The following is a 26,563-nucleotide window of genomic DNA, read 5'->3' on the forward strand; positions in this document are numbered from 1 at the left end:
TTATACAGTTCAAATGCATTGCTAATTGTACTTTGTTTGGATCATCAAGTATACAGCATTCAAAGTGCTGTAATTTAGTAGTGATTAGATTAAGCATTAGCAGAAGACATCTTGTATTTAGCAACTATTGTGAACATTTCGCGGAATCTATTTGTATTCATGGCAGCCATTATCTCTGCCACATGCTGCCATGTGCTCGCCATGTGCTCTGTCCTACCTTCCTGTTAACTACTCTTGAAAATCTGTCTAGTGACAAGTTATATTTAGCATCTCCCACTTTCGCACATGCCCAGTAAGATCTGCAGCTGTTAGTAATCAGTAACAGACAGTAATGTGTCTACTAGTCCTTGAAAACTGTTAGCCCCTCCTACCTGTTGACTGTGCATTTCCACATGACCTTATATGTATATAAGTCTTGCTTCTATAATTGTACCACCTTCTTTTTAGCCCCTGCGCGGGTATAAAAGACCATGCTCTCTTAGTTCAGTGTGCTACTTCAAACATTGCCGAAGGGTGCTGTTTGAACTGTAGTACCACCTCTTGAAGTTTAATAAACTTTGGGGGTCATTCCGACCCCGGCGGGCGGCGGGCACCGCCCAAACACTGCACCGCGGTCAAATGACCGCGGCAGTGATCACAACTTTCCCGCTGGACCGGCGGGCGATCTCAAGCAGATCGCCCGCCGGCCCAGCGGGAAAGCCCCAGCAAAGATGAAGCCGGCTCCGAATGGAGCCGGCGGATTTGCTGGGGTGCGACGGGTGCAGTGGCACCCGTCGCGATTTTCAGTGTCTGCTTTGTCTGCGTTCCCGTCAGCCTCTTCCTGGCGGTGTAAACCACCAGGAACAGGCTGGCGGGAAGGGGGTCGGAATCCCCATGGCGGCGCTGCATGCAGCGCCGCCATGGAGGATTCCCTGGGGCAGGGGAAAACCGGCGGGAAACCGCCGGTTCCCCTTTTCTGACCGCGGCTTTACCGCCGCGGTCAGAATTGCCCCGGAAGCACCACCAGCCTGTTGGCGGTGCTTCCTCTGCCCTCTGCCCTGGCGGTTACAAACCGCCAGGGTCAGAATGAGGGCCTTTGTCTTTTATTTCAGTTTCTGTGCCAACTTCTTCCTATATGGTCAGAGGACTTTGTGCAGAGAAGGGCGAACCCCTTGCACTAGTAGGCCTTGCTGAGGCTTACTTCGACAAATGCACCGTGGCATTTCAATGAATGATACATCACCTCTCTATATATTTTGAGGACATAAATGAATTATCCTTTTATCATGGCCCAAAAAATCAAAGGACTTTTTGCCAGTTCTCCATGACCTCAGTGGGGATATACCATGGCCGGATTAAAAATTCCAGACAATATTTTCCTTTAAGGTGATGTGTACTACAAGTTAAAGTATCCTGGAACGGGTAGTAAAACCTTGATCCAGAATTACTGTGTCTTTTTGTGCAAGTTTTCCCTGAATGCAGATATTTACTACCCTCTTTGGGCAACTATGGCAGGGATGGTGTCTGGTGTATGGGAATACTATGGATTCTCTTTGTTCCCCTCATGACACCTGAGTGGAGCGGGGGGCACCAGGCTGTACCCTGCCTACTAGTCCCTATTCTGTTTTTTTCAGGACTCAGGGCCAGATTTACGAAGCTTTTTTCTTGCTGCAAATGGCTTGATTCCCAGTATTGGGCCATTTGTGACAAGAAAGTAGTATTTCCCAATGTACAAATCCAATTTTGTGATTCAGTCATCTTTTTACCGAATCGCAAAAAGAATTTGCGAGTCGCAATTAGGAAGGGGTGTTCAAGGGGCATTCCTTCCTAACTGTGAGATTCAGTGGTATGTATGAATTTTTTGTGACCATGAATGCAGTTGCAAAAAAATCTCAGTTAACACCAATTTCAAATTGGTACTAACCCATTCGCCAATGGGAAGGGGTCACCAAGGTACCCTTTCCCTATGTGAATAGAAGTGAAAATATGTTTTCAGGGCAGGTAGTGGCCCCCCGGACCACTGCTGAGAGAGATCAAATTTTATTATTATATTAGTGGCATAGAAGTTAGCATATGGTGACTAATTAACACACATTTAAAAACCTAACAGAAAAATCAACGTCGAAATGTAAATGTGCACGTTCGAAATATGGTGGACCATATGGCCGCCATTCATATTAGACATTAGGTTTTGAATGAAAGAGATTTTGCATTTATATTAAATGAAGTACTAATGTGAATTAACATAAAGAGTGTTCTTATTAAAATGAATATTAGTACTGAAGTATTAAATGAACATGAATTAATTGTAATTACATTGATTTATTTGGATTTTATTAATGTGAGTCACATGTGTGCAGAAAAATAATTGCACATTTAAAATAGTTTTAACATGTCGTAAATGGTGTTTGCAATTAAATAACTTGCTTTACATATTTGATTTGAATTGTAAGGTACAATAGGTTTTGTTAATGTATTGTAGGAGACTGGCCTGGTTTGTAGTGGGTACCTTGGGCACTTACACCTTATACCAGGTCAGTTATCCCTTATTAGTGAAGTAGTAGTGTTCTAGCAACTTAGGCTGATAGAGATAGCTATAGCAGAGCAGCTTAGGCTAAACTAGGAGACATGCAAAGCTCATGTAATACCACTTATGGTTGGTGGTTAAGCCCAGACTATCCAAGAGTGCATTTCTAAGAATTTGATAGTTATCTGCATCATCCTCTCTGACAATAAGAAGTCTGTCTCTCCCCTTGCCAGAGAATGGTAACCAAAGGATAGCAGCCCACTGTACACAATGGACCCTCTGAACTTTACATGCCCTCTCATGTGCAGCAAACCACTTGTAGATGTCATCACCATCCTTGTAAGGAGGGACAACTTTGTGCAGATTTCAAGAATCAAATGAAGGTTCCCTAACATTTGAGTTTCTAAAACCGCTGCTGCCACCATGGGGAACTAACCACAAACCCTGCCTCTCTTTCTTCACAGCCAGGGATTCCCTGTCTAAGGCCAACTGTTGCTGCATTAACCTCAGTCTGGCCTTCTCTAACCTCAGCTTTCTGAGTTCCCTATCTAGGGACTGGTCCTCAGGGTTAGTATTGTGTGAAGCCTCTGTAACAGAGGTAACATGAGAGTGTGCGGAGGCAGATCTATCTCTAACAGGTGCCACACTAGTGACTGGGCCTCTAGGGGTGAAGGGAGCCCTACTTGTGTGTGAACCATCCTCACTACCAGTTATACTAGGGGGGCTTACTGACGGCTTGGTCTGTGGAAGGACCCTCCCCAAGATTGTCAGTTTGCTCCTTTGAGCCTTCCTGGTTGGAGTCATCCTCTACCTCTTCAACTGTCTGATCTGGACCAGTGCTGAGTACCTGGTCATCTTGGAGGAGAAGATTTAAGAGAAGCTTTTTATTGGGTTCTTCCCAATCCCCAAACTTCTTTCAATACAGAGACCCCTCAAATGTTTAAAGTTAACATTTTCATATGTTGTTTTCACAACTCTAAGGGTAGCATCTACAGAAGTTTAGGAAAAGGGAGTAAAATGCTAGTAGAATAACAGATCTAACTTTTTAGAGAAAAGAAGAAATCTTTTCAAGACTTTGTAAAAACCTTTGCAAAGTTAAAACAGAACTTTTAGAAAATTAGGAAATTACTTCTAGGTATATATTATATATGCTCTAAGTATTGGAGCAAGCTTTTCTTGTGAAAAGCACCGGTAACAAAGTGGTAAAGCAATTGCTAGTACTTATCCCACTGCTGTACCACCAATGTAGGAGGCTGGCCTGGTTTGTAGTGGGTACCTTGGGTACTTACACCTTATACCAGGTCCAGTTATCCCTCATTTTTGAAGTAGTAGTGTTCTAGCAGCTTAGGCTGATAGAGGTAGCTATAGCAGAGCAGCTTAGGCTGAACTAGAAGACATGCAAAGCTCATGCAACACCACTTATAGTTACACAATACTTATGCACAAGTAAAGACAATACTCAGTGTTACCAAAAAATAAAGGTATTTATTTGGGTGACACAGTACCAAAAATATCTTAGAGGCAATACCTCTTCTGGAGGTAAGTCTATACACTAGACACCAAAATTAGACAAGTAATTAGTCTTAGGACAGTGCAAACAATAGGAAATGCTAAACAATGCAATGGGAGAAAATAGGTCTAGGGGCAAAACAAACCATATACTAAGAAAGTGGAATGCGAATCACAAATTCCCCCCTAGACAAGCGTAGTGTGTGCAGAATTCCTGGGAGAATAAGAATACAGTAAAAGTAAGTAAATTACTCCTCCACAGAGCCCAGAAAAGCAGGAGTAAAGTACTGCAAGTTTCCTTAGGACACACTACGCCTCGTGATTGGGATATTGCAGTAACCAACCAAGTCTGCAAACAACAACTGCTGGATTCCTGGACCTGAAGACCTGCAAAATAAGGGGACCAAGTCCAGAAGTCGAAAGAAGTTCCAGGAAGGGCAGGAGCCCCTGCCTACCCAGAAGAGGGCGCAGAAGAAGAGTCCCTGGTTGGACGAAGAATGCAGGAATGCACACTAGGAAGATGTCAGTGGGTTCCTGCATGATGCAAAGAATGTCCCACAATGTGAAGATGGATGCAGATGTGATTTCGTGTTGGAAGTCACCAACAAGCCTTGGTTAAGGCAAAAGTGCATTTTGCATCAAAATGGTGCTGGCTGGTCCCAGGAGGGACCTGGGGGGCCTCAACTCTGTGTGAGGAGGAAGAGGGGGCTCTCAGCACTTTAGAGAGCCCTCAGGATGCCAGACAACACCCAAGGGAGTCCTTGGACATGGGGACAAAGGAGGTGCACAATGCAGTTGGTGCAGCACAACAAAGGAAGGTCCCATGCCGCCGGAGAACAACTCAGCGAGTTGAGCATCACAGGATGGAGTGCTGGGGACCTGGGCCTAGCTGTGCAAAGGAATTTTGCAAATAGTGCGCAGAGGCCTCAGGAGGTGAAGAAGATGCAGTACCCAGGGGTACCCTCACTCTCAGAGAAGGCAAGATCTTACCTCCTCTAAATTCATCAGCAGGACCTCAGGACAGTCTATGTCAATGGGGTCCAACCTCTGTGTCCTTAGTAGCATGCTCTTGGCTGTTCGAGGAGTCCAAGGGTACCAGTCGTCATCTTAGAAGGTGCCTGCTGGAGCAGAGGAGTGATTCCGTCACCCCCACAGGAGATTTCTACGGTCCTTCTGGTGCAGGAGAATCCTCAGAGCATGCACACTGTGGAAACTCTTGCAGATTCTGGCTGGAGCTGAAGTTGCAGAGGAAAAGTATCCATTGTGGATACTTTGTTGCTGTTACAGCGGTTCCTGGAGCAGGCTGAGGTTGATCCAAGGTACGAGAATGAAGTAGTAGTTGCAGAGGATTCCTGAAGTAAACTTGCAAGCAGAATCTTAAGACAACCCACAGGAGAGACCCTAAATAGCCCTGAGAGGGGAGTGGCTACCTTATCAGGTATGGACCTATCAGAAGGGGTCTGCCACTCAGAGCCCTCCAGAGTGTGCCCCCACCTTGCAAAGCAAGATGGCTGAAGTATGGGACACACTGGAGGACCTCTGGGCACCAACCCTAGGGTGGTGATGGACTGGGGAGTGGCCACTCCCCTTTCTTTTGTCCAGTTTTGCGCCAGAGCAGAGGACAAGGGGTCCCTGAACCAGTGTAGATTGTCTTATGCAAGGAGGGCACCATCTGTGCCCTTCAAAGCATTTCCAGAGGCTGGGGGAGGCTACCCCTCCCCAGCCTGTAACACCTATTTCCAAAGGGAGAGGGTGTAACACCCTGCTCTCAGAGGAAATGCTTTGTTCTGCCTTCCTGGGACTGAACTGCTCAGACCCCAGGAGGGTAGAACCCTGTCTGTGAGGTGGCAGCAGCTGTTGCTGCAGTGCAAGCCTCAGAGAGCTGGTTTGGCAGTACTGGGGGCCCATAGTGGAGCCCCCAGGATGCATGGAATTGGCTCCCCAATACCAGATTTGGAATGGGTGGACAATTCCATGAGCTTAGACATTTTACAAGGGCATATTCAGAGTTACCATTGTGAAGCTACATATAGGTATTGACCTATATGTAGGGCACATGTGTAATGGTGTCCCCGCACTCACAAAGTCCTGGGAAATGGCCCTGAACTATGTGGGGGCACCTTTGCTAGTGCACTCACACTTAGTAACTTTGCACTTAACTTTCAGCAAGTGACGGTAAGACATATAGGTGACTTATAAGTTACTTAAGTGCAGTGAAAATGGCTGTGAAATAGCGTGTGCACTATTTCACACAGGCTGCAGTGGCAGTCCTGTGACAGGATTTGTCTGAGCTCCTTATGGGTGGCAAAAGAAATGCTGCAGCCCATAAGGATCTCCTAGAACCCCAATGCCCTGGGTACCCAGGTACCATATACTAGGGACTAATAAGGGGGGCCAGTGTGCCAATTGAAATTGGTAAATTAAGTCACTAGCCTACAGTGACAAATTTAAAAGCAGAGAGACCATAAGCACTGAGGTTCTGATTAGCAGAGCCTCAGTGACATAGTTAAGCATTAGTGACAACACACACATTAGGCCATAAACTAAGATCAGTGGGGTCTGGCTAGCAGAATCCCAGTGAGACAGGCAAAACACACTGACATATAGGTTTTTATCTATGAGCACTGGGGTCCCGGCTAGCAGGATCCTAGTGACACAGTAAAAACACACTGACACACACTCACAAACAGGCCAAAGGTGGGGGTAACCATGCTAGTAAAGAGGCTATTTTCTCACATGTATCAATTGTATTAATGTGTATTATGGCTTTCTCCGCTTGACTAGACCTGAAACAATCATTTTGCAGCAGTAGAGAAAAATTATTTGCTTAATTTGTTCCCTCCGACCTGAATTCTTTCCCCAAGTTGCTGATGTGATATTGAATGTCCTATAGTATTGAAGGTGAAGAACATGTTTTACTATTAACTATGTAACAATATTTGTTCTAGCTGTTTAACAAGACAGGAAACTCAATGAAATGTGTTATTTTATTATGTGTATTGTGAGTGAGGATCCTGATGTTTCAAACAATTAGAAAATTTAATATTTTGTCAGAACTGTGTAAAATCAATGCACTTTTGCTGGGAAAAACTGGAATAGTTGCAAACTTGATAGTGCCACCAGCAGCTACCGGATGCTGAAACTTGTACATAAGGATGAGCCCACCTGAAGGACCAATCAACAGACCATCAATATTTCTAATTAGTGTGGAACTTTGGAAACTTGGAATAAGTTTGATTATTAATTTCTGCCTTGAGTCTGCCCAGAACTCTGCCAGAATCAGTCTATTCCTGGTGTAAGTCTGCTGCTATTACCTTCTGTCTTCTCCGAGTTTCCTGATGAGTTTCTTCTTAGACTTAATTGCCCCATTAGTATATGCCATTAAGTACTAATATGCCCAAATAATTCTGAACTGCTGATCTGTCCTATGTGCAGCCCATGTTCTGCACTGTCCTGATGCTGCTGTAAACTGACGTCGGGAGAAAGTGACCGCTCTAGCTCATGAAGTATTTCTGTCTGCTGTCCCAAGAGGAGAGGTATAACTTAATGTGGTTTCTTGTTTTCCTTTTTCAGTTAGGATAATTACACCAGCATATTTTAAGAGAGAATCTCCAGTCAGATGTGTTTTTTTGTTTATTATTTTTGTCTCTTCTTTTACTTTTGCCCGCATGTGTTAGCCCGTTCCCACACATGCAAGTCTAAATTTGTGTTAGGGATAGGAATGGCCTAGCCCTGAAACCTGAATGTTACAGCTGTATTTTGATGCTTTACAGATGTCACCATCATCTGCTTTGAAATCTGATAGTAATGTGCATATTGTGTTTTTGCTAATCCATGTTATTCTTTTGGAGTGATTAATAGTATTGATGTTTAGTAGGTTAAATCTTGTCAGACATTTCAGTCAGCCTATGGTTTTCATGTATGTTTATAACTTATTTTTGCACAACATATATGTTACATTGATTTTGGGATTGTAATAAAGCCTTGAAACTTTATTTGGTTTGGAATTTGATTTAGTGATAAATTATTCATGATGTCTACAGTTGTTCATGGTATCATGTAATTGATTTGGGATTGAATGAATCTGACTACCACACTCTTTGCCAAACTCAAACATCTAGTCGACCTCTGTTGGTGAGAATAGTGATGGTGTATCACCAGAGTGCTTGCAGTGTCTGAAGCCAAGGTGGGAAGAAGACCTCTGGGAGCACATCAGCAGTTTTGGTGGCAAAGTTATAATTTTGTCTTGTAAAGAGGAGATTTACAATTCACCCATGTTGTGAGTTGTTTTTTTATGTAGTGTAAGGGTTGATCAAATTTCAGTATTGCGTCCTAAGTGTACGGTATAAGTTTGAGTAGGGTTTGCGCTTGCAATGCTTTGGCTAAATTGTGATGTATGAAGTGAGTAGGGAGTTTGTCTACTCCAGGTAATTGAGCAGAAATTTTGTGTACTCTCGGTAAGAGAAAGGGGAGTTGGCATACTCAAGTGCAATGTTGCACTTTGTGCCACAAATTGCCCATGTGGTTGTTGCTGCTTACGGGTCCTGTGAGGCCTAAGACTCTGGAGTATTGTACAAGTGTATCGAAACACTTGGTTAATTTATTGTCTGCTGGTGTTGGTCGATTTAGCGCTGTTGAAAATACCAGTAGAACACACTTGATTGTGTGAGTTGGTGGGTGGTATTAGGTGAATCCTGAGTGCACACAGAGAATTTGTATCAATCGGAGTGAGGTTTGGAAGTCAAATCTTACTTGTGTTTATGAGAAAGCCATAGACGGAAGAGTCAAAAGTTCAGTGCAGCTTTTAAAGCTTTTGAGCACTACCTATGGTGAGCAGACAGGTTTTTGTGCTCACAATATTTGCATTTAGGTTTTTGCATGAGAGTTATATGAGATGGCTCTGAAGTGATTTGTAGCAGGGTCGGTTAAAGAGAAAGCCACACACGGATTGGTGGACAAGACTGCACTGCAATAGGTTGAGAACAGCTTCTGAAAGAGATTGTCGAATCAAACTTACTTCCTGGTTCCGCAGAATTTGTGTTTGTGAATTGAATTTGTGTAAAAAGTAAGTTTTTCAAAGCTTTAAGGAGTGGGTTGAGAGATGTTTTTATTCCAGTTAGAGACAGTGAACATACTCCACCTGAGGGTACATCAGCATTTGATGTAGTGGGGGAGAGAGGAGTGTCAGCATGTCTTTGGGTAAATAAATGGTGCAAAATAACTGAGGAGGAAGGTACTTTAGCTTTTCCCTGTTATGGATCCTTTTATTTAAGAATATTGGAGAATTTGAGGAGGGTGTTGTATGAGTCAAAACCCCTTCCTTGACCTGCACAATTTTAAGTACTTGCCATTTGGGAATTAATTGTGAGGCAGAAAGAGGCTAAAGGAGAATGAGAAAGACAGAAAAGACGTTAGCAGAAGCTAGATGGGATGAGGATCAGAGAATGTGGAGAGCAGAGACATTACATGCAGTGAAGTTATTCCCAACAATTACACAGGAAGGTGATGGAAGTGTTAAAGCTAAACCAAAAAGGCATCTGAGGAAGATTCATAACAGAAATTAGGTGAAAATAAAAAGGTAGCAGACACTGAAAGTGATTGAGATGCTGAATTTATAACTCAGTTCTTGCAGAATCATCCCTCAACGTATAATGCAGAGGCATAAGTAAGCCATAATGTGGACCTGAGTGTTGCTACAGTTCCAGCTGCACAAAGTCAGGTTCAGATAATTCCAAAGATACCTACTGTTAATGTTGCACAGGTGCCAGTGGTTTATCCAACAGTTCCAATTATTAATACAGCCCGGAATGTCACGGTTCCAGTTATGCCACAGCCAATTCAGGAATGACTCAATTTGAGTCTACACCTAATGCACAGACACCTGGACAAGTCATGAATCAGAGACAGACAATACCTATGCATTCCCCAGTAACGACACAACAGAATGTTGCATCAAATCAGTCAAAGTAGGATTTTTGTACAGTCTTAACTGGCTTGGGAAAAGAATTAATGTTTCTGCCAGATCAAACAAATTTGTCAGAACCAGACACATTGACAGTTCCTGTAACAATAGGTCCAGTAGTCCTGTTGTATGCCCAGGGTAATAACTAGAATGTCCCCAGATTCCAAATCCAGTATCAGCAACAAATTCACCTTTTGGAACTAATGTTGAAATGGAGAGACTATCCACTACCGCAGCAGCCATGACCCCTATGAATTCATTTGGTTCGAATCAGATCTATGATAGAATAGGTCCACTGATTGATGTGACATGTCCCTGATGGTCTGTAGGCACATCTGTATTAGCTCAGCAGCAAGCTAAAATTGGAATTAAATTAAATGATTGAGGGAACATTTGAATTGGACAGATTAGATTCATACAATGAAAATGAGTTGCGCTTCATTTGCAACGATGTTATCCTTCAAGCAGGACAGGTTTATGAGAAGTTTGGCTGAGCAATATGAAATCAAGAAACATGAGATCACCCGCAATGAAAATCCACATTAAGGAGTTGATTCAGAGCATGCAAACATGGGGAGCATTAGATAAATGGGAAGGCAGATGAGCAAAGAAAAAACGAGAATAGAAGAAAAAGCTGACTGCATCTTCAAATGAAGTACAGCAGGCTGAGAAAGCTGTAAAAATGATGCCAATGAGATGAATTCTGGCAGGGGATTTTGTTCATGTCCCATGGGGCAGAAGTGACATACTGTCATTCACAAATGATTACCTAAAGTTGAGGGAGAAACCAGAGGAATGGTACTAGCAAACAGAGGGATTTGTCAAGTTTGAAAAGTGTTTGTGGGAAGATCTGAACACTTTGTTTTAGGTTGTGATTGCCGGAAGATTTGTGGGTTGAGTCTAAGCAAAATGTTGATTGGACAGCATGTGAGCTGCAAAGGGATGCAGTAACTGGTGCCCCATCTAAGGAGTTGATGAAAACCTATTACAAGGTGATTTGAAGGTTTTTGAAAAGTAGAGTTTCACCTAAAGATATTGAATGGCAAAGAATGGACAGGACATCTCAGGAGACAAAGGAGTCTGTTTATGCTTATTATGAAAGATTGTTGCAAGTATTCAAGTAACACGTTGTCACAGAAAGTATTTAACGAAGAAACATGATTCATTTTATGTTCAGATTCATTCAAGGACTGAAGCCTGAAGTTAGCAATATGATTAAGAATCATTTGATTTGCTGACAGGCATGAAATATTGCATTACACAAAATACTGTAGTGACAAAATTGATTTGAAGCACAAAAAGGTTAGGGGAAAAGGTAATAGTGATGCAAATCAAGTCTGCCCAAGCAACAGCTATGTAGCTATCACAAGGAATGGTGAATGTAGGAGGAATGCAGGGAACACAGCAGCAAGGAAATATGGTGCCTCAGTATAGAGGTAGAGATTGGGGAATTCAAATAGATCCGAATGCAAATGTGGCTGATGTTCAAAACATGAAGAGAATGCTTCCTTGTCATGAGTGCAGCAACGTTGGTCATTGAAAATGGGAGTGTCCATTTAATTACATAAATAATTGGCTGCAAGTTGCGCAGATGGTTGACAACAGTCAGTTTCAAAATCAAAGGGTTTAAAGGCCCCGGATTCACAACATGAATGTTCCTACTGGAACAGTACAAATGCAGGGTCACCAGCAACAAGTACAATTTCCTCAACAGCAAATTCAAGCCCCACAGCCAATACAGATATCTCAGGCTCTGATGGCACAGCAACAGGACATGGTTCCTAAGCAGAATGTGAACAAAAGAACAAATGCAAATGTAAATCAGTTAATCACACAATACCAATTGATTGGATTCAGTGATGATGAAATGAGTAAAGAATAAATGATGAGAGTTCAGAAGAGGGAGAATGTGGTTTGACTGCCTTATTGGAGGTAGATCAACGTGGTTGTTATGTGAAGGCGAGTGTTATGGGTCATGATGTTTCATTCATGGTTGACACTGGATCAACTCGTTCCACTCTCAGATTTGCAGAAGTCCCTGATGTGCCCCTTTCAGGAAGGACAGTTCAGGTTGTAGGAGTAGCAAACCAGCATTTGGTAAACCCCATTATAGAGCCCGTTCCAGCCAAAATAGGAATATTTGAGGATCTGCACCAATTCATAGTCTGCAATTCCAGTCCTGTGTGTTTGTTAGGAAGACATTTACTATGTAAATTAATATGCTCCATTACTTGTACTCATGAAGGGATAGCAATCCAAACAAACAGTGATGATGAGACTTTCAATCAAACTGATGTGATGTATCCTCTCATTACACTATTTTCTGCCATAACAGTTAAAGACTTGCCTGATGAATTACAAGGCAAGGTAATGTTGAGAGTTCGGGATCTCTCTGGAAAAGATATTGGACTTATGCAAGGTGTTGAACCACTCAAAGTGGCTGTAAAGCAAAATTCAGTCTTCCACAGAACGCCACAATATACCATGACTAAAGAACTGATTGAGGGAATTACACCAGTAATTGCAGATTTTGTTGAGCAGGGAGTGTTAAAAGAAGTGATGGGCAGCCCCTGTCATTCTCCAATTATGGGTCTGTGAAAGCCAAATGGGAAATATTGCATAGTTCAGGATTTCAGAATGGTGAACACAATTGTGGTATCCTGTTGTCCAGTAGTGTCTAACCCAGCAGTGATTTTATTTCATATTCCATGTGAAACAGAATAATTTGCAGCTATAAATATATCACAGGCATCCTTTTTAATGTCTTTACATGAGGATAGTCTTTTCCTTTTCTCATTCTGATTTGGCAACTATGGGGGTCATTCTGACCTCGGCGGTAAAAGGCCCTTACCGCCGGTCAGAAGTCCGCCATTCTACCGCCGCGGCCGCGGTAAACCGCCACGGTCATTCGGACCACCAACTGTGAAACCGCCAACAATCCGACATCCAAGGAAGGCCGCCTCATCAGTGGGCCGCGGAAAACTGGAGATGACCAAACCTCCGCCGTCACGCCAACACAAACACGCCCATGCCATTCTGACCCACGAATCCACGCGGCGGTCTTTCAACCGCAGTATTCCATTGGCGGTACACACCGCCGCGGTCAAAATACACACACAGCTCCAAAACACAGCCACATTGGACAATTTGAAATACAAACACCTGACACACATACAAACAACACTCCCACACATCCAATCAACTATAACACACACACCCACATCACCCACAAACCCCCACTAGTTGGAAATCGGAGAGAAGGCGAGAGAGATAGAGATAGAGAGAGCGAGCACAGCAGTAGAAAACCCCAACACACACAGGAACCCAACTTCATCACCCACACCACATCTACGCACACATCACCACATATCACCACGCACATCACCACAAACACCACCCCACACCTCATCCACACCACCCCATGGCACCCCAAAGACACCCCAGGTTCTCGGACCAAGAACTCAGGGTCATGGTGGAGGAAATTATAAGGGTTGAGCCCCAGCTCTTCGGCACACAGGTGCAGCGCACCACTATAGCAAGGAAGGCTGAGCTATGGCAAAGGATCGTAGACAGGGTCAACGCTGTGGGACAGCATCCCAGAAATCGGGAAGATATCCGAAAGCGATGGAACGACCTACGGGGAAGGTGCGCTCGATGGTGTCGCGACACAACATCGCTGTGCAGAAGACTGGCGGCGGACCCCCACCCACTCCACCCCAATTCACAGCATGGGAGCAAGAGGTGGTAAACATCCTGCATCCTGATGGCCTCGCTGGAGTGCACAGAGGAATAGACTCTGGTAAGTCGAATCTCAACTACTTCACCCCCCCCCAACCACCAGCATGCCAACCCCCCCCTCGCCCCCAATCTCAACCCCCCAGCACACAACCTCCCTGCCAATGTCTCACCAGCACAACCCACCCTAAACAACACCAACGCCTGAATGCCAACACAAACCATAGACATCCACCACCAAAGCATGACCATTGCACATACCCATACACCCCCCCCCCCCAACACCCTCACAACACCTCCCACAAGGGAATGCCAGCACTGGGGGCCAAGGGCACTCAAAATGCACGCCATGGCACACACCGAAACAATAACCATACTCCTTTACCCCTGCAGGGCCCGAACGCCAACACACCGCCACAGAGGGTCCAGATTTGTCCATCCCACCCCCAGAACAGGCCCCCAGTTAGGACAGCAGCTCTGTCGACCTAGAACCTGATGACCAGCCCGGACCATCGGGGACCTCTGGACAGTCGGTTCCCCACACACAGACACAGGCCACAGCAGACCCAACCCCCTCTGGGAACACAAGCACAGCTCCCACCCAGCGGGCCCATGCCTCTGTCTCGCGGACGCGTCAATCAGCGGTGTGTCCGCCACTACAGGGCACCCAGGCTGACCCAACACCCCAACAACAACAGGGACCTGGGGGCAGTGGTAGTGGGCACACCGTCCAGGGGACAGAGGCCCGGGGACACAGGGCAACTGGGAGGGCTGCTGTGCGACAGGGGGGGGAGGACAGGCCCAGGGAACCGACTCTCCAAGAGGCCCTCACCACCATCATGGGAGCATACCATCACTCCCAGGAGACGATGGCGACGGTACTGGCCAGGTTCACCGAGATCCAGGCACAGCAGGAGGAACGGTACATGGGGTTCAGCAATGAACTCAGGAACATCGCTACCGCTATGGGGACCATAGTCCAGGCCCTCAACCGTCTAGAAACCACATTGCGGGACCATGTGGCACCACAAAGGGCCCCTGTCACTAGCCAGGAACAGCCTACCACCTCCGCCGGCGCTAGTGGTCAGGAGGCCCCCACAGAACGACGGCCCACGAGAACCCCACCTCCTGCTGAAGAACAACCACCCCGCAAGAGGAACCTGAGATCTCAAAGGAAGACAGAGTAGGATGCCAAGACCCCCGCCAGCCTAATATCCCCCCGGATGTCATTCCACTGTCCCACAGTGTCACCCTGTCCAACCTTGAACTGCCCCTGCTCCACCCTTCCACAGGCATATGGACAATGCACCTGTGCGACCGAGAACTGGACTCATCATGTACCAATATCCAGCACTAAAAATAAATCACTCATTGCACTGAAATCATGCTGGAGTCAGCCTGTATTATTTACAAATGTATAACACATTAATGATCAATAATGTTCTGTTATTTATGTGATGACAACATACCGATGTCAATAAGCATTAGTCCATGGGCTAACCAAGCAGAAGTCACGCAGTGGGTCATACAGCACTGAAAAGGGAAGGGAAAATCAAACATCAGTTTAAAAGAACTGGGGGGAAATACACAAAGTAAAGATGCAGGGGTCTTTCAGTAAATGTTAAATGGCGTGGGTGATTCCTACCTGTGTGCTACTGAAAATACTGTTGGATAACTCTGTCCCTGTTGTCTGGGTCGTCCTCTTCGTCTTCCTCCTCTTCACTCTCCGCAGGCTCCACAGCTGCTTCAACACCACCATCTGGACCATCCTCCTGCAGGAAAGGCACCTGACGTCGCAATGCCAGATTGTGAAGCATACAGCAGGCCACGATGATCTGGCACACCTTCTTTGGTGAGTACATCAGGGATCCCCCTGTCATATGCAGGCACCTAAACCTGGCCTTCAGGAGGCCAAAGGTTCTTTCAATGATCCTCCTAGTTCGCCCATGGGCCTCATTGTACCGTTCCTCTGCCCTGGTCCGGGGATTCCTCACTGGGGTCAATAGCCAAGGCAGGTTGGGGTAACCAGAGTCACCAATTAGCCACACACGTTGTCTCTGTAGCTGTTCCATCACATAAGGGATGCTGCTATTTCGCATCACATACGCGTCATGCACTGACCCAGGCAACTTGGCATTCACATGGGAGATATACTGGTCAGCCAAACAGACCACCTGGACGTTCATGGAATGGTAACTTTTCCTGTTTCTGTACACCTGCTCATCGTCTTTTGGGGGTACTAAAGCCACATGGGTCCCATCAATGGCACCAATTATTTTGGGGATATGTCCAAGGGCATAAAAATCACCCTTCACAGTGGCCAAATCAACCTCCTCAGGGAATACAATGTAGCGCCGCATGTGTTTTGTCAGGGCAGACAACACTCTAGACAAGATTTTTGAAAACATAGGCTGAGACATTCCAGATGACATGGCCACTGTTGTCTGGAATGAGCCACTTGCCAAAAAATGGAGGACTGACAGAACCTGCACTAGAGGGGGAATTCCTGTGGGTTGGCAGATGGGGGACATCAGGGCAGGCTCCAGCTGGGCACACAGTTCATGTATAGTGGCTCTGTCAAGTCGGTATCGTAGGATGATATGGCGTTCTTCCATTGTCGACAGGTCCACCAGCGGTTGGTACACGCGAGGATTCATCCTTCTCCTCGCAAGTCCCAGCGGATGGTGCCTAGGAAGGACAACATGGAGCACAGAGTCAAGCAAATCACAGGTACGTTCACCACTGCATGCATAGCACACGATTATCTATGTATTGAAAGGCGTGTATGTGTGGCAATGCAAGGCCTAGGCCTGTGTGACGCAGTACAAATTATGCCATGTGGGCCCTTGAAATGGCGGCTGCCTGACCTGTGAAGTGGGACAATGGGATGTGAGGTCAATGCGCTGGCGTGGCACACCTTGGCGGTAGGCGGTCGAAGACCGCTATACGAAGCCGCATTGGCTAACATTGAAGCCTATGGGTTTCAGGAGCCAATGACGAGGTGCGCCGGCGGTCGCGGTACGCACCGCCGCGGTACGCACCGCCGCGGGCGTGACCGCCATTTTCTATCTGCTTAATCACTCGAGACCTGATCATCCACAGGAGAGGACCTATACTGCAAGTGCTGCTGTGACCTCGGTCTGGAAGTGACAATGGCTGCTGCGACTGGGGAAAGGGCCCCTGCCTTCACTACAGAAGAGTTGGAGAAACTTGTGGATGGGGTCCTCCCCCAGTATGCGCTACTCTACGGTCCTCCAGACCAACAGGTAAGTACACTGGGTGCACATTGAATGGGCTATGCCTGTGTGGAGTGGGGTGGATGTAAGTTGGTGGGGTGGGGGGCGAATGAGGAGTGCAACGCACGACAGATGAGAGCATGTGCCATATGGCAAGGTTGGGGAGGGGGGGCCAATCGCATCTAACATGCAGAAAATTGATTAATTTTTCCTTCCCACCCTGTACATGTCAAATAGGTCAGCGCCCTTCAGAAAGTGGACATTTGGCGTGCCATCGCCAAGGACGTCCGGGCCCTGGGGGTCCACGTCAGACGGGGCACCCACTGCCGCAAGAGGTGGGAGGACATCCGCCGCGGGACCAGGAAGACCGCCGAGTCACTGCTGGGGATGGCCTCCCAACCTAGGAGGGGTGCCAGTCGTACCCTGACCCCCCTGATGTCCCGGATCCTGGCGGTGGCCTACCCTGATTTGGATGGGCGCTTGAGGACATCACAGCAGACACAAGGGGGTGAGTATCAGCACATTCTGCTATCTCTCTGCGCAGTGGAGGCGTCTGGGTGGGGGAGGAGGGTTGTGGGTGACATTAGGCCAGGGCGCTTTCTGTAGTGTAGTCCTCTCCTTTAGGCATGGCCCTGTGCTCCCGGCCCCCACCTCTGTAGGGTGACAAGTACAGCTATCGATGGTCCAGCATCACACCTGTTGTCCTAGTCAGAAGTACTGAGTAGTGTACCCCGAATGCGCGGCTTAGTACATGAGGCTCCTGTGTCTGTCCTCTCCGCCAACGGTGTTGACATTGCATGCACTCAACCTGGTCTTCGTTTTTCTCCCCCCACCCTTCTTCTTCATCTTCTTGTGCATGTGTGCATTAGCATCATCAGGCGGAGGAGAATTGGCATCGGAGCACGAGGGAGCTGCAAGTCACAAGGCCCCGGTGGGACCAGGAACAGACACCGAGGGCACCAGTGATCCGGAGGGCGAGGGGAGCACCACAACGGGGACCGGTGGTGACACCAGCGACAGCGACACGTCCTCGGATGGGAGCTCCCTAGCGGTGGCGGCAACATCCGGGCCCCCCGCCTCTACAGGTACAGCCTCCACCCAGTGCACCAGCCCCGCCCTCCCAGCAGCCCCTCAGCCTACGCTCCGTGCCCGCTCGCCCAGGAAGGCAGGCGTCTCCTTCGCCCCAGGCACCTCAGCCCCTGCCCCTGTTACCCCTGCTGCCCTCAGTGAGGAGGTCATTGACCTCCTGCGGACCATCATTGTTGGGCAGACTACCCTTTTGAATGCCATCAAGGGGGTAGAAAGGGAGGTACATCGGAGCAATGCCTACCTGGAGGGCATTCATTCGGGTCAGGCTGCCCATCAACGATCGTTCAATGCTCTGGCCTCAGCACTGATGGCAGCCATTGTCCCTGTTTCCAGCCTCCCTCTTCTGACTGCCTCCAGCCTGTCTCTGTCTCCTGTTCCTCAGCCTATCCCATCCACACCATCAGACCAGCCTGCACACACCTTAACACCCAAGGGCAGCTCATCCAGACACAAGCACCACAGAACCCACAAGCATTCACGCAAGCAACACCCAGATGCAGACATTCCAACAGTCACTACCACCTCTGTGTCCCCCTCCTCCTCGTCTCCCTCCTCCCTCCCTGTGACGTCTACACTCACACCTGCATGCACACCACCATCAGCCAGTGCTTCCATCACCAGCACACCCTCCAGTCCAGTCCGCACACGTGCAGTCACCACCCCCACTACCATTTACACGTCCCCTGTGTCCTCTCCCACTGTGTCTGTCACCCCCTCTTCCAAGACACACAAACGCAGGCAGACACCCACCCAACAGCCATCCACCTCACGACAGCCTCCAGCACAAGCACCTGCACCCAAAGACAGCACACCTGACCCTCCTACAACCACATCCTCTTCCTCCACTCCCATCACCACTTCTCCTACCTTTTACCTTGGTCCTAAGAAAGTTTTCCTCGCTAATCTTGACCTCTTTCCCTCCACTGACCCACCCCCTCCATCTGCAAAGAGTCCCAAGAGCACCTCAGCCACCACCAGCCCAGCTTCGAGTGTCACTGTGGTGCATTGGTTCTGGAGTCCACCCTTTGCCAGCAGTGACACTTCAATCAGCAGCAAGGTGACAGCCAGCCCCCCCCAGTCAAGAGGACCCAGAAACTAAAGGGCCGCCGTGAGAGGACTGACACGGCTGCCCCCAAGGAGCCAAGTTCGCCCACTTCACCAGCCACAACAGCTAGGGGAGGCAAGGGCCCGAGAGCCCCATCTAAGGAGCGAAAGGGCAGCAGGGCGGAGAAGTCAGCCAGCAGGAGCGCGGAGCAGGAGGGGCCCACAAGCCCCATCCCGGGTGTTAGGGAGAAAACCAAAGGGCCCAGGACTCCGTCACCGAAGGGTCCAGCAACAGCATGGTCGGAGGGTGACTGAGCAGGGAGTCCAGGCCAGGTCTGGCTCCCTTGACTTACTGGACGAGCACCGCTGAACAGGGCCCCCCGTGCAGAAGAGCACCGCTGAACAGGGCCCCGCCGTGCAGAAGAGCACCGCTGAACAGGGCCCCGCCGTCCAGAAGAGCACCGCTGAACAGGGCCCCGCCGTCCAGAAGAGCACCGCTGAACAGGGCCCCGCCGTGCAGAAGAGCACCGCTGAACAGGGCCCCGCCGTGCAGAAGAGCACCGCTGAACAGGGCCCGCCGTGCAGAAGAGCACCGCTGAAGAGGGCCCCGCCGTGCAGAAGAGCACCGCTGAAGAGGGCCCCGCCGTGCAGAAGAGCACCGCTGAACAGGGCCCCGCCGTGCAGAAGAGCACCGCTGAACAGGGCCCCGCCGTGCAGAAGAGCACCGCTGAAGAGGGCCCGCCGTGCAGAAGAGCACTGCTGAACAGGGCCCCGCCGTGCAGAAGAGCACTGCTGAACAGGGCCCCGCCGTGCAGAAGAGCACCGCTGAAGAGGGCCCCGCCGTCCAGAAGAGCACCGCTGAACAGGGCCCGCCATGCAGAAGAGCACCGCTGAACAGGGCCCCGCCGTCTCAAGCACCGCTCCGCTGGGTCCCGCCGTCTCAAGCACCACTCCGCTGGGCCCTTCCTGTCAAGCACCGCTCCGCTGGGCCCTTCCTGTCAAGCACTGCTCCGCTGGGCCCCGCCCTCTCAAGCACCGCTCCGCTGGGCCCCGCCGTCTCAAGCACCGCTCCGCTGGGCCCTTCCTGTCAAGCACCGCTCCGCTGGGCCCCGCCGTCTCAAGCACCGCTCCGCTGGGCCCTTCCTGTCAAGCACCGCTCCGCTGGGCCCTTCCTGTCAAGCACCGCTCCGCTGGGCCCCGCCGTCTCAAGCACCGCTCCGCTGGGCCCCGCCGTCTCAAGCACCGCTCCGCTGGGCCCTTCCTGTCAAGCACCGCTCCGCTGGGCCCTTCCTGTCAAGCACCACTCCGCTGGGCCCTTCCTGTCAAGCACCGCTCCGCTGGGCCCTTCCTGTCAAGCACCGCTCCGCTGGGCCCTTCCTGTCAAGCACCGCTCCGCTGGGCCCTTCCTGTCAAGCACCGCTCCGCTGGGCCCTTAATGTCAAGCACCGCTCCGCTGGGCCCTTCCTGTCAAGCACTGCTCCGCTGGGTCCTTCCTGTCAAGCACCGCTCCGCTGGGCCCCGCCGTCTCAAGCACCGCTCCGCTGGGCCCCGCCGTCTCAAGCACTGCTCCGCTGGGCCCTTCCTGTCAAGCACCGCTCCGCTGGGCCCTTCCTGTCAAGCACCGCTCCGCTGGGCCCCGGCGTCTCAAGCACCGCTCCGCTGGGCCCTTCCTGTCAAGCACCGCTCCGCTGGGCCCTTCCTGTCAAGCACCGCTCCGCTGGGCCCCGCCGTCTCAAGCACCGCTCCACTGGGCCCTTCCTGTAAAGCACCGCTCCGCTGGGCCCTTCCTGTCAAGCACCGCTCCGCTGGGCCCTTCCTGTCAAGCACCGCTCCGCTGGGCCCCGCCGTCTCAAGCACCGCTCCGCTGGGCCCTTCCTGTCAAGCACCGCTCCGCTGGGCCCCGCCGTCTCAAGCACCGCTCCGCTGGGCCCCGCCGTCTCAAGCACCGCTCCGCTGGGCCCCGCAGTCTCAAGCACCGCTCCGCTGGGCCCTTCCTGTCAAGCACCGCTCCGCTGGGCACCGCCGTCTCAAGCACCGCTCCGCTGGGCCCTTCCTGTCAAGCACCGCTCCGCTGGGCCCTTCCTGTCAAGCACCGCTCCGCTGGGCCCTTCCTGTCAAGCACCGCTCCGCTGGGCCCCGCCGTCTCAAGCACCGCTCCGCTGGGCCCTTCCTGCATGCACTGTTAACGGTTCACTGTGCCCACCATGCCTCCTCCTTGACCAGTGGAGACTGTAATCCACTTGAGAGACTGTGGCTTTGCACTCCCCAGGATGGCACAGTGGGCAACCCACCCACTTGTGAGACTTGAGAGACTGGCTTTGCACTCCCCAGGATGGAACAGTGGGCAACCCACCTACTGTAGAGACTTGAGAGACTGTGGCTTTGCACTCCCCAGGATGGAACAGTGGGCAACCCACCTACTGTAGAGACTTGAGAGACTGTGGCTTTGCACTCCCCAGGATGGAACAGTGGGCAACCCACCTACTGTAGAGACTTGAGAGACTGTGGCTTTGCACTCCCCAGGATGGAACAGTGGGCAACCCACCTACTATAGAGACTTGAGAGACTGTGGCTTTGCACTCCCCAGGATGGCACAGTAGGCATGGTGGCCCCTTCGTGGTTCTGGCGTCGTGGACTCATGTGGCTGTGGTGCCCCCCCCTTCCCTTCCCCCTGAGGTGCCTGTAGTTTTTTCATCAGATGCCCCTGCAGTGTTCTCTCCAGAGGACTCAGGTCTCCTGTGTGGGCTTTGCCCTTGTGTTGTTACACTTTGGCCCACGGACACTCCGATTTTCTTTTGATGTGCAGGACTAATTGCCTCGGTTATCCATTGCACTGTATATAGACTTATTTTGATATTGATTTTTTGCCTAGTTGCCAAAACTTTTCAGAGACTATTTTGTACATAAATTTTTATTCAAAATTTAATTCTGTCTTTGCATTTATCAGGGGGGTTTGGGTGGTGTCACTGTGACTTGTTGCTCTGCATTGGTGTGTACATAGTTTGGGGGTCGCATATGTGTGTGCGCGTAAGCTTTCCTCCTCCCCCCTCCTGTGTGTCGTAGGTGCAGTACTCACCGTTGTCGTCTGCACCGGCGTTCGTACTCGTGGTAGATGAGCAGGTAGACGAGAGCAGGTAGTATGTTTAATTCGGGTTCCATGCTGTCCTCCTTCCTCGTGGAGTGCGTAGAGGTGAGCGTTTTCCCGTTCGTAGTCTGTTTCCGCCGTGTTTTTATCGGCGGGGCTCCCGCCCCGGAAAAGGTGACGGATTGGTGAGTTATGATACTGTGGGCGGTACATAGTCTGCCGCCTGCCTGTTGGCGTTGACCGCCGCGCTGTTTGTCTGTACCGCCGCGGCAGGCGGAGTGTTAATGTGGCGGGCTGTGTTGGCGGTTCCCGCCAGGGTCAGAATTCCATTTTTTGGACCGCCAGCCTGTTGGCGGGTTGGCCGCCGCTTTATCACCGACCGCCAGGGTTAGAATCACCCCCTATGTGTATTCAGGGTGCCGTACTCCACAGGGGTTTCATAATCTCTGTCCATCTTTAATCACATTTTGAAGGGTTAAGATTCATTAAACTTGCCAGCTCAGTTTGCTTTAGTGCAATATATTGATGACCTGATGGTTGCATCTAAAACACAAGAAGCTTGCAGACAAGATTTAATCATTTGGGTGAAAATGGACATAAGGTTTCCCCTACCAAGTTACAGTATTGCCAGAAAGAAGTAAAGTATTTGAGTTACCAAATTGAGAAAGGTGCAAGGAAAGTGTCCCAAGAGAGAGTTGCAGCAATTATGCACATGAACCTCCCAGTTACACAAAGAGATGGTCAGAATGTTTTTGTGCATGGTGAGCTACTGTCGCCAATGGATCCCAATTTTTTCAGTCATGTCCAAACAGCTGCAGGAGTTAACAGACAAATATTTTACAGACCTTGTCCCCTTCAATCAAGAACGCATAAAAGCTTTTACTGAGTTGAGAGAGAGTTTGTGCAATGCTCCAGCCTTGGAAATGTCTGATTGAACAAAACATTGTTCATTGTTTTGTCATTAACGTGATGGTTGTGCTCTTTCTGTTTTGACAAAGCTGCATGGAGGAACAAACAGACCTGTGGCATATTTTTCTGCCACCTTGGATCCTACTGCTTTGCCCAGCTGATTAAAAGCTGGGGCCGCTGCTGGTGTTAGCATAGGTCAATGCGTAGGCCTTGTGATGGGACACCCTTTAACCGTTTATGTACCACATTCAGTTTAGGTTCTTTTGACCGTGTCCGTCTCACCGGTTATAAGTTATAAATCCTTGGATCAGCCAATGTGATTGTCAAGAGATGTGCTGTACTAAACCCTGGCACATTATTGCATGCAAATGTTAATGATTCAAATGATACTAATGAAACATGACTGCCTCGATGTCACTGAACTGTGCACCAAACCCAGACCTGATATTCAGGATACTCCTTTAGAGAATTATCAAGTTGTATTTGTTGATGGCTCCTGTTTAGGAGACAGCAAAGGTACTCTGAGAGCTGGTTATGCAGTCTGCACCATCTCATGAGTAGTTGAAGTTTCATGGCTTCAAGGAGTCATTTCTGCCCAAATAGCTGGATTGGTTGCTCTTACAAGAGCATGCTGCATTTCTGAGTAGCTCAAAGTGACAATATTCACAGATAGTCAATACAGACTTGGTGTTGTACATGATTTCGGGCAATTATGGCACGACCTCATCAAGACCATCCATTTGAAACGGTGAAAGAATTCATAGTTTGTTAAATGCTTTCTAGTTGCCGGAGAGCATTGCTGTTGTATAGTGCACAGCCCATCGGAATTCAAATGATTATGTATCATTGGGCAATGCCTATGCTGACCAAATTGACAGATTTTGAGTACCCTATTGCGTTACCTTCAAAGAAGAATGGAGTGGTGGAAGTGGCACTTGTGAGAAAAATCTGACTTTCTTGATGTTAGTGGTTGATACCTGGGATAAAATCAAGAGGTTGCAGGAACAGGTAACAGAGGAAGAACATAGAGGTTGGATAAAAGCAGGTTGTGTTCAAAGAGAAGAAGATGATATGTGGATTTCAAATGAAGAGAAAGTTGTGTTGCCAGATTGTTTGTTGAATTCGATAGCTATATATTACCATGGTCAGGTTCATCTCGGCAGCGATGCAGTGATTTGCACATTCAAACTGACATGGTACAACCCCAGATTTAGACTGATTTCAGAAGCGATTTGTCACAAATATGTTGCTTATCAACAGATGAATGTAGGAAAATGCACAGTGGTTAATTTGAGCCACATAGGCAGATCGGGAGGTCCATTTAGCAGAATGCAACTTTATTTCATTGAGATGCCTGCTTGTAATGGATTGAACTATGTATTGGTTGATATGTGCATGTTTTCCCACTGGATCAAGGCTTACACAACAGGAATGACAGTCTTACTGTAGCCAAGCTGCATTTCAGGAAAATGATACATGGGTTAGGGTTCCTGACTTCTTTGGAATCAGATTGAGAAACTCACTTTAATAATGAGATCATAAAGATGTGTGTAGCACTGAACATTGAGCAAAAATTGCACTGCAGTTACAGACCAGAAGCATCTGGATTTGTGGAACAGATGAATAGAACACTGAAAGCTCGAATGGCAAAGATGTGTGCCTCTACAACGTTGAAATGGCCTGATGCATTACCACTTGTTCTGATGAGCATGCGTAGCAACCCTAACAGTAAGACAGGACTGTTTCCCCATGAGATTCTTGTGGGGCGTGCAATGAGGTTACCAGCAGTACCGTCAAATGCACTTGTGAACATAACAGATGACTTAGTGCTGGATTATTGAAAAGGTCTGGCTGATGTGGTTCTTTCTCTCTTTGTCTGATCAGGTTGAAGCAGCAACAGTTCAAACGGCTCAAGAACAGTGTCACAGTGACTTGCTTAGAGACAAGTTGGAAAGGACTGTTTCAAGTTATCTTGGTGATGACAACAGCTGTGAAGTGTGCTGTTATTCTGAACTGATTTCCTGCAGGCCACACAATCAAAGTTCTGTGTCCTCTTGAAAACACAGAGGCCCTCCTTACAACCCTGGCGGTAAATCCAGCTTACCGCTGTGCAAAAGACCGCCAACATACCGCTGCAGCCGCGGAATTCCGCTACAGGTATCACGACCCACAGCTCGGAATCCGCCACAATACAGACACCCACACAAGTCCGTCACACCAAAGGTCAGTGATAAACTGGCAATAACAATACCAACACGTCACGCCAACAAGAATACGCCCACACTATCAAGACCCATGAATCAACGCGGCGGTCTTTCAACAGTGGTAATCCATTGGCAGTAGACACTGCCGCGCTCAAAATACACACACATATAAAAAACACAACCACATTGGACAATTCCAAATACACACACCTGATACACATACACCCACCACACCCACACACCCAATCCAATATAAAACACACACCCACATCACTCACAAACCCTTACTACCAGAAATTTGAAAGCAGGCTAGAGAGAGGCACTACCTAAAACAACACCAGCATCCACAGACACACAACACCATCACTTACAGAACATCCACGCACCACAAACAACACACAACAACACATCCCCTCACACATCACAACACACACCATCTCACACATCACCCACACCACATCATGGCACCTCAACGACACCCCAGGTTCTCTGAGGAGGAGCTCAGGGTCATGGTGGAGGAAATCATCCGGGTAGAGAGACAGCTATTCCGATCACAGGTGCAGCAGACATCCATTGAAAGGAAGATGGAGCTATGGCGCAGAATTGTCGACAGGGTCAACTCAGTGGGACAGCATCCAAGAACACGGATGACATCAGGAAGAGGTGGAATGACCTACGGGGGAAGGTGCGTTCGTCGTCTCCAGACACCAGATTGCTGTACAGAGGACTGGCGATGGACCCCCACCTCCTCCCCCACAACTAACAACATGGGAGGAGCAAGTCTTGGCAATACTGCATCCTGAGGGCCTCGCAGGAGTAGCAGGAGGACTGGACTCTGGTAAGGCAAATCTTTACTACTTTATCCCCCACCCTACCTGCATGCCATCACATAGCCCACCCTTACCCTCACACACATCACCCCAACAACCCACAGATACCCCACCAACACAACCCAAACATCCCAAAACCAAGCCCTGCATGTAACACCAATGCATGGACACCCATCACCAAAGCATGTCCACTACAGATACCCACACAGACCCCAAACCAACTATCACACAAGGACCAAGCCAAGAATGCAAGCACTGGAGTACAGGGTCACTCACCCATTGCACACGATGGCACACACAGATGCAATAATCATGCCTTTACACCCCTACAGGACCCCTACCCAACGTCACTGGACAGGAGGTGCCAGACATATCCAGTCCCCCCACAGAAGAGACCCACAGTGATGGTAGCAGCTCTGCACAACTGGATCAAGATGACCAGCCCGGCCCATCA

The sequence above is a fragment of the Pleurodeles waltl genome, chromosome 6 (assembly GCF_031143425.1).
Source record: "Pleurodeles waltl isolate 20211129_DDA chromosome 6, aPleWal1.hap1.20221129, whole genome shotgun sequence".
Taxonomy (NCBI): Eukaryota; Metazoa; Chordata; class Amphibia; order Caudata; family Salamandridae; genus Pleurodeles; species Pleurodeles waltl.